Below are 10671 nucleotides of genomic sequence, written 5' to 3' on the forward strand. Positions count from 1 at the left end.
TAGGGAACTCCTTCTTACTTGAGAGATGTCCCATGAGGTATTCATCATTGGGATTCGCGTCCTCTCCTTCCACTCCAGGTTCGGCCATGTTGATTATATCAATGGCCTTGCACTCTCTTTTTGGATTCTCTTCAGTATTGCTTGGGAGAGTACTAGGAGGAGTTTCAGTGATTTTTTTACTCAGCTGGCCCACTTGTGCCTCCAGATTTCTGATGGAGGACCTTGTTTCACTCATGAAACTTAAAGTGGCCTTAGACAGATCAGAGACTAAATTTGCTAAGTTAGAGGTACTCTGTTCATAATTCTCTGTCTGTTGCTGAGAAGATGATGGATAAGGCTTGATATTGCTAAGCCTATTTCTTCCACCATTATTAAAGCCTTGTTGAGGCTTTTGTTGATCCTTCCATAAGAAATTTGGATGATTTCTCCATGACGAATTATAGGTGTTTCCATAAGGTTCACCCATGTAATTTACCTCAGCCATTGCAGGGTTCTCAGTATCATAAGCTTCTTCTTCAGAAGATGCCTCTTTGGTACTGTTGGATGCATTTTTCCATCCATTCAGACTTTGTGAAATCATGTTGACTTGCTGAGTCAACATTTTATTCTGAGCCAATATGGCATTCAGAGCATCAATTTCAAGAACTCCCTTCCTTTGAGGCGTCCCATTATTCACGGAATTCCTCTCAGAAGTGTACATGAACTGGTTATTTGCAACCATGTCAATAAGTTTTTGAGCCTCTGCAGGCGTTTTCTTTAGGTGAATGGATCCACCTGCAGAATGGTCCAGTGACATCTTAGAGAAGTCAGATAGACCATAATAGAATATATCTATCATGGTCTATTTTGAAAACATATCAGAAGGACATCTTTTGGTCATCTGCTTGTATCTTTCCCAAGCTTCATAGAAGGATTCACCATCTTTTTGTTTGAAGGTCTGAACATCCACTCTAAGCTTGCTCAGCTTTTGAGGAGGAAAGAACTTAGCCAAGAAGGCCGTGACCAGCTTATCCCAAGAGTCCAGGCTATCTTTAGGTTGAGAGTCCAACCATGCTCTAGCTCTGTCTCTTACAGCAAAAAGGAAAAGCATGAGCCTGTAGACTTCAGGATCTACTCCATTGGTCTTAATAGTCTCACAGATCTGTAAGAACTCAGTTAAAACCTGGTAGGGATCTTCTGATGGAAGTCCAAAAAATTTGCAGTTTTGTTGCATTAGAGCAACTAGTTGAGGTTTCAGCTCAAAATTGTTTGCTCCAATAGTAGGAATTGAGATGTTTCTTCCATCAAACTTGGAAGTAGGTGTAGTATAATCACCAAGCATCCTCCTTGCATTATTGTTGTTGGGTTCGGCTGCCATATCCTTTTCTTGTTCAAAAATTTTAGCAAGGTTATCTCTGAATTTGTTATAATTTAGCTTCTCTTAGTTTCCTCTTCAGAGTCCTTTCAGGTTCTGGATCAGCTTCAACAAGAATGCCTTTTTCCTTATTCTTGCTCATATGAGAAAGAAGAGAACAGAAAAGGAAGATAAATCCTCTATGTCACAGTATAGAGATTCTTTTGTGTTAGTAGAAGGAGAAAGGGAATAAGAGTGAAGAAGAGTGAAGAAGAATGAAGAATCCAAACACAAGGGTGAGGATAGGGGCAGAGATTTGAGATGAAGAGAAATGTTAGTAAATGAATAAATAAATAGAATAAGATGAGAGACAGAAGTTTTCGAAAATAATTTTGAAAAGGAGTTAATGATTTTCGAAAATTAAGATAAGAAATAAAATTAAAATTAAAATTTAAAATAATTAATTAATTAAAAAGAATTTTTGAAAAAGAGGGAGGTATTTTCGAAAATTAGAGAGAAAAGTTGTTAGGTGATTTTGAAAAAGATAAGAAATAAACAAAAAGTCAAATAGTTAGTTTGAAAAAGATTTGAAAATCAAATTTGAAAAGATAAAAGATAAGAAGATATTTTGAAATCAAATATTTGAAAAAGATAAAATTTTTAAAAAGATATGATAAAAGATATGATTAAAAAGATATGGTTGAAAAAGATTTAATTTTTAAAATTAAAATTAATTACTTGACTAACAAGAAACTATAAGATATGATTCTAGAATTTAAAGAATGAACCTTTCTTAACAAGAAAGTAACAAATTTCAAATTTTTGAATCAATCACATTACTTATTAGTTAAGTTTCGAAAATTTGAAATAAAATTAAGAAAAAGATTTTGAAAAATAGTTTTAAATTTCTGAAAATCATAAGATAAAAGTAAAAGAGATTTGATTTTTTTGAAAAATATTTTGAAAAGATAATATTTTTAAAATTGAAAATTTGACTTGACTTACAAGAAACAACTAATTTTAAAATTTTTTGACTAAGTAAACCCAAATTTTCAAAATTTTGAGAGAAAAAAGGAAAAGATATTTTTTGATTTTTGAATTTTTAATTATGAGAGAGAAAAACATAAAAAATGACTCACAACTTGAAAATTATGAATCAAAACACATAATGCATGCAAGAACACTATGAATGTCAAGATGAACGCCAAGAACATTTTGAAGATCATGATGAACATCAAGAACATATTTTTGAAAAATTTTTGATGCAAAGAAAACATGGAAGATACCAAACTTAGAAATCTTTAATGCTTAGACAATATGAATGCAAAGATGCACATGAAAAACAATAAAAGACACAAAACAAGAAAACATCAAGATCAAACAAGAAGACTTACCAAGAACAACTTGAAGATCATGAAGAACACTATGAATGCATGAATTTTCGAAAATTGCAAGAACAAGATGAATATGCAATTGACACCAAACTTATAAATTGACTCAAGACTCAAACAAGAAACACAAAATATTTTTTTGATTTTATAATTTTATTATTGTTTTTGTATTTTCTTTTATTTTTTTTTTGAAAAACATATAGGAAAAAGAAAATAAGAAATTAAAAAAATTTTAATAAGAATTCCAGGAATCTTTCAATGTTGGCCTAAAGCTCCAATCCAAGTGTTGGACATGGCTTAATAGCCAGCCAGCTTTAGGATATAAATCAGGCATGTAACAGCTGATTTTCCAATTAACTTGCCTCTATGCTGATGGTTGGAAGCCACAGTCCAAAAGAATTAGACATGTCTTTACAGCCAGCCAGGCTTCAACATGTTTCATGAAACTCTAGAATTCATTCTTAAGAATTTTGAAAAATTTTCGAAAACAGGTGAGAAATTTTTGAAAAATATTTTTGAAAACTTTTTGAAAATGAAATAAAAGAAAATTACTTAATCTAAGCAACAAGATGAACCGTTAGTTGTCCATACTCGAACAATCCCCGGCAACGGCGCTAAAAACTTGGTGCAGGAAATTGTGATCATCAATAATGGCGCCAAAAACTTGGTAGCGCTCTCAAACGTGAATCGCACTTAGTCACAACTCCGCACAACTAACCAGCAAGTGCACTGGGTCGTCCAAGTAATACCTCACGTGAGTAAGGGTCGATCCCACGGAGATTGTTGGTATGAAGCAAGCTATGGTCATCTTGTAAATCTCAGTTAGGCGGTGATGAGCGGATATTTTATACGCTTTTTACTATGAGTGTGTGTATTTTTCTGTGATTTCAGGTATTTTCTGGCTGAAATTGAGGAAGCTGAGCAAAAATCTGACTTAGGCTGAAAAAGGACTGCTGATGCTGTTGGATCCTGACCTCTCTGCACTCGAAATGGATTTTCTGGAGCTACAGGAGTCCAATTGACGCGCTCTCAACGGCGTTGGAAAGTAGACATCCAGGGCTTTCCAGCAATATATAATAGTCCATACTTTGCGCGAAGATAGACGACGCAACTTGGCGTTGAACGCCAAGTTCATGCTGCTGTCTCGAGTTAAACGCCAGAAAAACGTCATGATCCGGAGTTGAACGCCCAAAACACGTCATAACCTGGAGTTTAACGCCAAGAGAGGCCTCTACTCGTGGATAGCTTTAGTCTCAGCCCCAGCACACACCAAGTGGGCCCCAGAAGTGGATTTCTGCACCAATTATCTTTGTTTACTCATTTTCTGTAAACCTAGGTTACTAGTTTACTATATAAACAACTTTTAGAGACTTATCTTGTACCTCATGACATTTTCAGATCTGAATTACATACTTTTGACGGCATGAGTCTCTAAACTCCATTGTTGGGGGTGAGGAGCTCTGCAGCGTCTCGATGATTTAATACAATTCCTTTGTTTTTCATTCAAACACGCTTGTTCCTATCTAAGATGTTTATTCGCGCTTAATTGTGAAGAAGGTGATGATCCGTGACACTCATCACCTTCCTCAATCCGTGAACGTGTGCCTGACAACCACCTCCGTTCTACATCAGACTGAATGAATATCTCTTAGATTCCCCAACAGAATCTTCGTGGTATAAGCTAGATAGATGGCGGCATTCATGAGGATCCGGAAAGTCTAAACCTTGTCTATGGTATTTCGAGTAGGATTCTGGGATTGAATGACTGTGACGAGCTTCAAACTCCTGAGGGCTGGGCGTTAGTGACAGACGCAAAAGAATCAATGGATTCTATTCCAACCCGATTGAGAACCGACAGATGATTAGCCGTGCTGTGACAGAGCATAGGAACGTTTTCACTGAGAGGATGGGAAGTAGCCATTGACAACGGTGACACCCTACATTGAGCTTGCCATGGAAGGAGCCTTGCGTGTATTGAAGGATTTCAAGGAAAAGTTGAAGTCAAAGGACAAAGCATCTCCAAAACTCCAACATATTCCCCAGTACTTCAAAACAAGTAACTCTATTGTTCTCGTTTATCTTTCCAATCAAATCTAATAATTCCAACTTACAATTTTAAACACTTTGACATCCTAACTAAGATTAATAAAATAAATATTGATTGCTTCAAACCAATAATCTCCGTGGGATCGACCCTTACTCACGTAAGGTATTACTTGGACGACCCAGTGCACTTGCTGGTTAGTTGTGCGAATCACAAATTCGTGCACCAAGTTTTTGGCGCCGTTGCCGGGGATTATTGAGTTTGGACAATTGAAGGCTTATTTTATTTCTTAGATTAGGAATAATTACTTTTTGTTGTTATAGAGTCATCAAATTCTGATAGGATAGTTTATTTTCAAAAATTTCTTTTCAAAAATATTATTTTTCTTAATTAATTGTTAATTTTTCGTGAGTTTAGTGTCTTATTCTAAGTTTGGTGTTAATTGCATATTTTATATTTTCTCTAAAATTCTCGTGTTAGTGTTCTTGGTTCTTCCTTGATTTTCAAGTTGTTCTTGATAATTGGTTATACCCTTTGGAACCTTTTTCAAAAATAATTTTTCTTGGATTGAATCTTGTACCAAACTCTAAGTTTGGTGTTTTCTTGTTAAGTTTTCTTTAATTTTCGAAAATTTGTCTTGGTTTGCTAAAAATTTTAAGTTTGGTGTTCTTTCTTTTGTTCTTGGTGTTCTTGTGAATCTTCAAGGTGTTCTTGAGTTTTTCTTGTGTCTTGATCTTAAAATTTTTAAGTTTGGTGTTCCTTGGTGTTTTCTCTCCAAAAATTTTTGAAAATAAGGAGCATTGGATCTAAAAATTTTAAGTCTTGTGTCTTTTGTGTGTTTTTCTCTTTCATCATAAAATTCAAAATTCAAAAAAATTTTTACTTTCTAACTAATTTTGAACTACATTTTTCGAAAATTTTACATAAAAATTCAAATTTCAATTTCAAAATATTTCCAATTTCTTTTATTTATTTCGTTTTTTTATTTTATTTTATATAAATTAATTCAAAAAAAAAATATATATATATATATTTTCACAAAATATTTTCAAAATATTTTTATATATATTCCATTCCTTATTTATTCCACTACTATAAAATAAATAATATCAACATACATATCATCCCTCTTGTATTCCATTATGGAAGTAAGTATGAATGGACAAGACAAGAGGACTCTGGGGTCATATGCCAACCCCACTACTGCTTCATATGGGAGTAGTATCTGTATACCGTCCATTGGAGTTAGTAGCTTTGAGCTGAATCCTCAGCTCATTATCATGGTGCAGCAAAACTGCCAGTATTCTGGTCTTCCACATGAAGAACCTACAGAGTTTCTGGCACAATTTTTACAAATTGCTGACACAGTACATGATAAAGAAGTGGATCAGGATGTCTACAGATTATTACTGTTTCCATTTGCTGTAAGAGATCAAGCTAAGAGGTGGTTAAATAACCAGCCTAAGAACAGTATAAAAACATGGAAACAGCTGTCAGAAAAATTCCTGAATCACTATTTCCCTCCCAAACGGATGACACAGCTAAGGCTAAACATCCAAGGCTTCAAACAAGGAGATAATGAATCCCTTTATGATGCCTGGGAGAGATACAGAGAGATGCTAAGAAAATGCCCCTCTGAAATGTTTTCAGAATGGGTGCAATTAGACATCTTCTACTATGGGCTTACAGAAAAAGCTCAGATTTCTCTAGACCACTCAGCTGGTGGATCTATACATATGAGAAAAATAATTGAAGAGGCTCAAGAGCTTATTGACACAGTTGCCAGAAATCAACATCTATACCTAAGCAGTAAATCTTCCATGAAAGAAGAAGCTAAAGCAGTAACTGCTGAACTCAGTCCGGTGGATCAGGCTACTGAATTCAATCAGCAATTAGACTTTCTAACTCAACAGCTAGCCGAATTCAAGGAAATATTACAGGAAACAAGAATGGCTAACAGGAACATGGAAGTACAATTAAAGCAGACAGAAAAGCAACTGTCAAAACAAATAACAGAAGAATGCCAAGCAGTTCAATTAAGAAGTGGGAAAACATTAAATACCTCACTTCAAAGCAGCAAGAAACCAAGAAATGAACAGGTGGATACTCAAAATCCCTCTGAGGACAATCAGAGCCCAGGGAGGAATAAAGCTGGCGCTGAATGCCCAGACCATGCTCATTCCTGGCGTTCAACGCCAGAAACAAGCATGAATCCGGCGTTGAACGCCCAAAGGGAGCATGGTTCTGGCGTTCAAACGCCAGTAACAAACAAGGAAGTGGCGTCTAACGCCACTCCAGCTCCCACCACTGGCATTCAATTGCCAGTGGGGAATCAGTCACATACAAGTGCTGATAATAACCCTTCTAAAAAGGCTTCCCAACCCACTTCTGTAGGTAATAAACCTGCAGCAACTAAGGTTGAGGAATACAAAGCCAAAATGCCTTATCCTAAAAAACTCCGCCAAGCAGAACAGGATAAGCAATTTGCCCGCTTTGTAGACTATCTCAGGACTCTTGAAATAAAGATTCCGTTTGCAGAAGCACTTGAGCAAATACCCTCTTATGCTAAGTTCATGAAAGAGATCTTAAGTCATAATAAGGATTGGAGGGAAACTGAAAAAGTTTACCTCACTGAAGAATGCAGTGCAGTCATTCTAAAAAGCTTACCTGAGAAGCTTAAAGATCCTGGGAGCTTTATGATACCATGCACATTAGAGGGCACTTGCACCAAGCAAGCTTTATGTGATCTTGGGGCAAGTATCAACCTAATACCTGCATCTACTATCAGAAAGCTTGGTTTAACTGAAGAAATCAAACCAACCAGGATATGTCTTCAACTTGCTGATGGCTCCATTAAATACCCATCAAGTGTGATTGAGGACATGATTGTCAAGGTTGGGCCATTTGCCTTTCCTACTGACTTTGTGGTGCTGGAAATAGAGGAGCACAAGAGTGCAACTCTCATTCTAGGAAGACCTTTCCTAGCAACTGGCCGAACCCTCATTGACGTCCAAAAAGGGGAAGTAACCTTGAGAGTCAATGAGGAGGAGTTCAAGTTGAATGTTGTCAAAGCCATGCAACATCCAGACACCCCAAATGACTGCATGAGTGTTGATATTATTGACTCTTTGGTAAGAGAGGTCAATATGGCTGAGAGTCCCGAATCAGAGCTAGAGGACATCCTTAAAGACGTCCAGCCTGATCTGGAAAAGTCAGAGAAAATAGTAGAACCTCTGAAAATCCCTCAGGAAGAGGAGAAACCTCCTAAACCCGAGCTCAAACCATTACCACCTTCCCTAAAATATGCATTCTTGGGAGAAGGTGATACCTTTCCTGTAATCATAAGCTCTACCTTAGAGCCACAGGAAGAGGAAGCACTAATTCAAGTGCTAAGGACACACAAGACAGCTCTTGGGTGGTCCATCAGTGATCTTAAGGGCATTAGCCCAGCTAGATGCATGCACAAAATCTTACTGGAGGGTGACGCCAAGCCAGTGGTTCAACCACAAAGGCGGCTGAACCCAGCCATGAAGGAAGTAGTGCAGAAAGAGGTCACTAAATTACTAGAGGCTGGGATTATTTATCCTATTTCTGACAGCCCCTGGGTGAGCCTGGTGCGCGAAATTGTGAACAATACTTTTTCACAACTCAAATAATCCCCGGTAATGGCTCCAAGAACTTGGTGCGCCTAATACCATGGCATTACACAACTTCGCACAACTAACCAGCAAGTGTACTGGGTCGTCCAAGTAATAAAACCTTACGTGAGTAAGGGTCGATCCCACGGAGATTGTTAGTATTGAAGCAAGCTATGGTCATCTTGTAAATCTTAGTCAGGCAAACTCAAAGGTATATGATGATGATAAATGAAAATAACAGAAAAGGTAAAGATAGAGATACTTATGTATATCATTGGTGTATGAGCTTCAGACAAGTGTATGAAGATGCCTTCCCTTCCGTCTCTCTGCTTTCCTACAGTCTTCATCCAATCCTTCTTACTCCTTTCCATGGCAAACTTGTGTAGGGTCTCACTGTTGTCAGCAGCTACCTCCCATCCGCGCAGTGAAAGCTAATGCAGAGCACTCTGTCACAGTGCCGCCAATCACCGGTTTGGTTCCCTCCCCTACCGGAATAGAATCACTCTTTTGCGTCTGTCACTAACGCCCAGTAGGTTACAGGTTTGAAGCACGTCACAGTCATTCAGTCATTGAATCCTACTCAGAACACCACAGACAAGGTTAGACCTTCCGGATTCTCTTGAATGCCGCCATCAGTTCTTGCCTATACCACGAAGACTCTGATCTCATGGAATGGCTGGCTCGTTTGTCAGACGAGCACTCGGTTGTCAGGCGATCAACCATGCATCATGCAATCAGAAATCCAAGAGATATTCACTAAAGCCTTGAATGCTTGTAGAACAAGAATGGTTGTCAGTCATCTTGTTCATAGGTTGAAGAACAAGTGATATCTTAGATAAAGAACAAGCGGAGTTGAATGGAAGAACAATAGTAATTGCATTAATACTCGAGGTACAGCAGAGCTCCACACCCTTAATCTATGGTGTGTAGAAACTCCACCGTTGAAAATACATAAGAACAAAGGTTAGGCATGGCCGAATGGCCAGCCTCCCAAAGGTCTAAGATAGCATAAAACAAAGATAGCTACTCAGATCTCGTCTCTTCGACTCTCCGACTCTCTTGAATACAATAGTAGAAGGTCCTACTTATAGAAAACTATTACATAGATGAGTAAATGACATAAAAATCCACTTCCGGGCCCACTTGGTGTGTGCTTGGGCTGAGCAATCAAGGAAATTCGTGTAGAGACCCTTTCTGGAGTTAAACGCCAGCTCCCATGCCAGTTTGGGCGTTTAACTCCAACTTTTATTCCTGTTCCGGCGTTTAACGCTGGAATTTCTGAGGCCGGATTGCTTCGCGGGTTTGGGCCATCAGATCTTGGATAAAGTATGGACTATTATATATTGCTGGAAAGCCCTGGATGTCTACTTTCCAACGCCGTTGAGAGCGCGCCAATTGGGCTTCTGTAGCTCCAGAAAATCCACTTCGAGTGCAGGGAGGTCAGAATCCAACAGCATCTGCAGTCCTTTTTGGTCTCTGAATCAGATTTTTGCTCAAGTCCCTCAATTTCAGCCAGAAAATACCTGAAATCACAGAAAAACACACAAACTCATAGTAAAGTCCAGAAAAGTGAATTTTAAATAAAAACTAATAAAAATATACTAAAATCTAACTAAAAGATATCAAAAACATACTAAAAACAATGCCAAAAAGTATACAAATTATCCGCTCATCAGAGCCCTGTCCAAGTCGTCCCTAAGAAAGGTGGCATGACAGTGGTTCATAATGAAAAAAATGAACTGGTTCCTACAAGAACAGTTACAGGGTGGCGTATGTGTATTGATTATAGAAGGCTCAATACAGCCACCAGAAAGGATCATTTTCCTTTACCATTCATAGACCAAATGCTAGAAAGACTAGCAGGTCATGAATACTACTGCTTCCTGGATGGATATTCAGGTTATAATCAAATTGCAGTAGATCCCCAGGATCAGGAGAAAACGGCATTCACCTGCCCATCTGGAGTATTTGCATACAAAAGGATGCCATTTGGCCTGTGCAATGCACCTGCAACCTTTTAGAGGTGCATGCTCTCAATTTTCTCTGATATGGTGGAAAAATTTCTGGAAGTCTTCATGGATGACTTTTCAGTGTTTGGAGACTCATTCAGCTCCTGCCTTAACCATTTAGCACTTGTTTTAAAAAGATGCCAAGAGGCCAACCTGGTTTTAAACTGGGAAAAGTGTCATTTTATGGTAACTGAAGGAATAGTCCTTGGGCACAAAATCTCGAACAAGGGAATAGAGGTGGATCAAGCTAAAGTGG

General features: G+C 37.9%; 1 non-coding gene across 1 annotated transcript; it reads left to right on the forward strand.

The window, feature by feature from the left end:
- The first annotated feature begins 851 nt into the window (after positions 1-851).
- On the forward strand, positions 852-958 carry LOC130953206 (small nucleolar RNA R71). The gene has a single exon (XR_009075379.1). It is a non-coding gene; the product is annotated as a small nucleolar RNA R71 (small nucleolar RNA).
- Positions 959-10671: the final 9713 nt, after the last annotated feature.

The sequence above is a fragment of the Arachis stenosperma genome, chromosome 9, assembly GCF_014773155.1.
Source record: "Arachis stenosperma cultivar V10309 chromosome 9, arast.V10309.gnm1.PFL2, whole genome shotgun sequence".
Classification (NCBI taxonomy): Eukaryota; Viridiplantae; Streptophyta; class Magnoliopsida; order Fabales; family Fabaceae; genus Arachis; species Arachis stenosperma.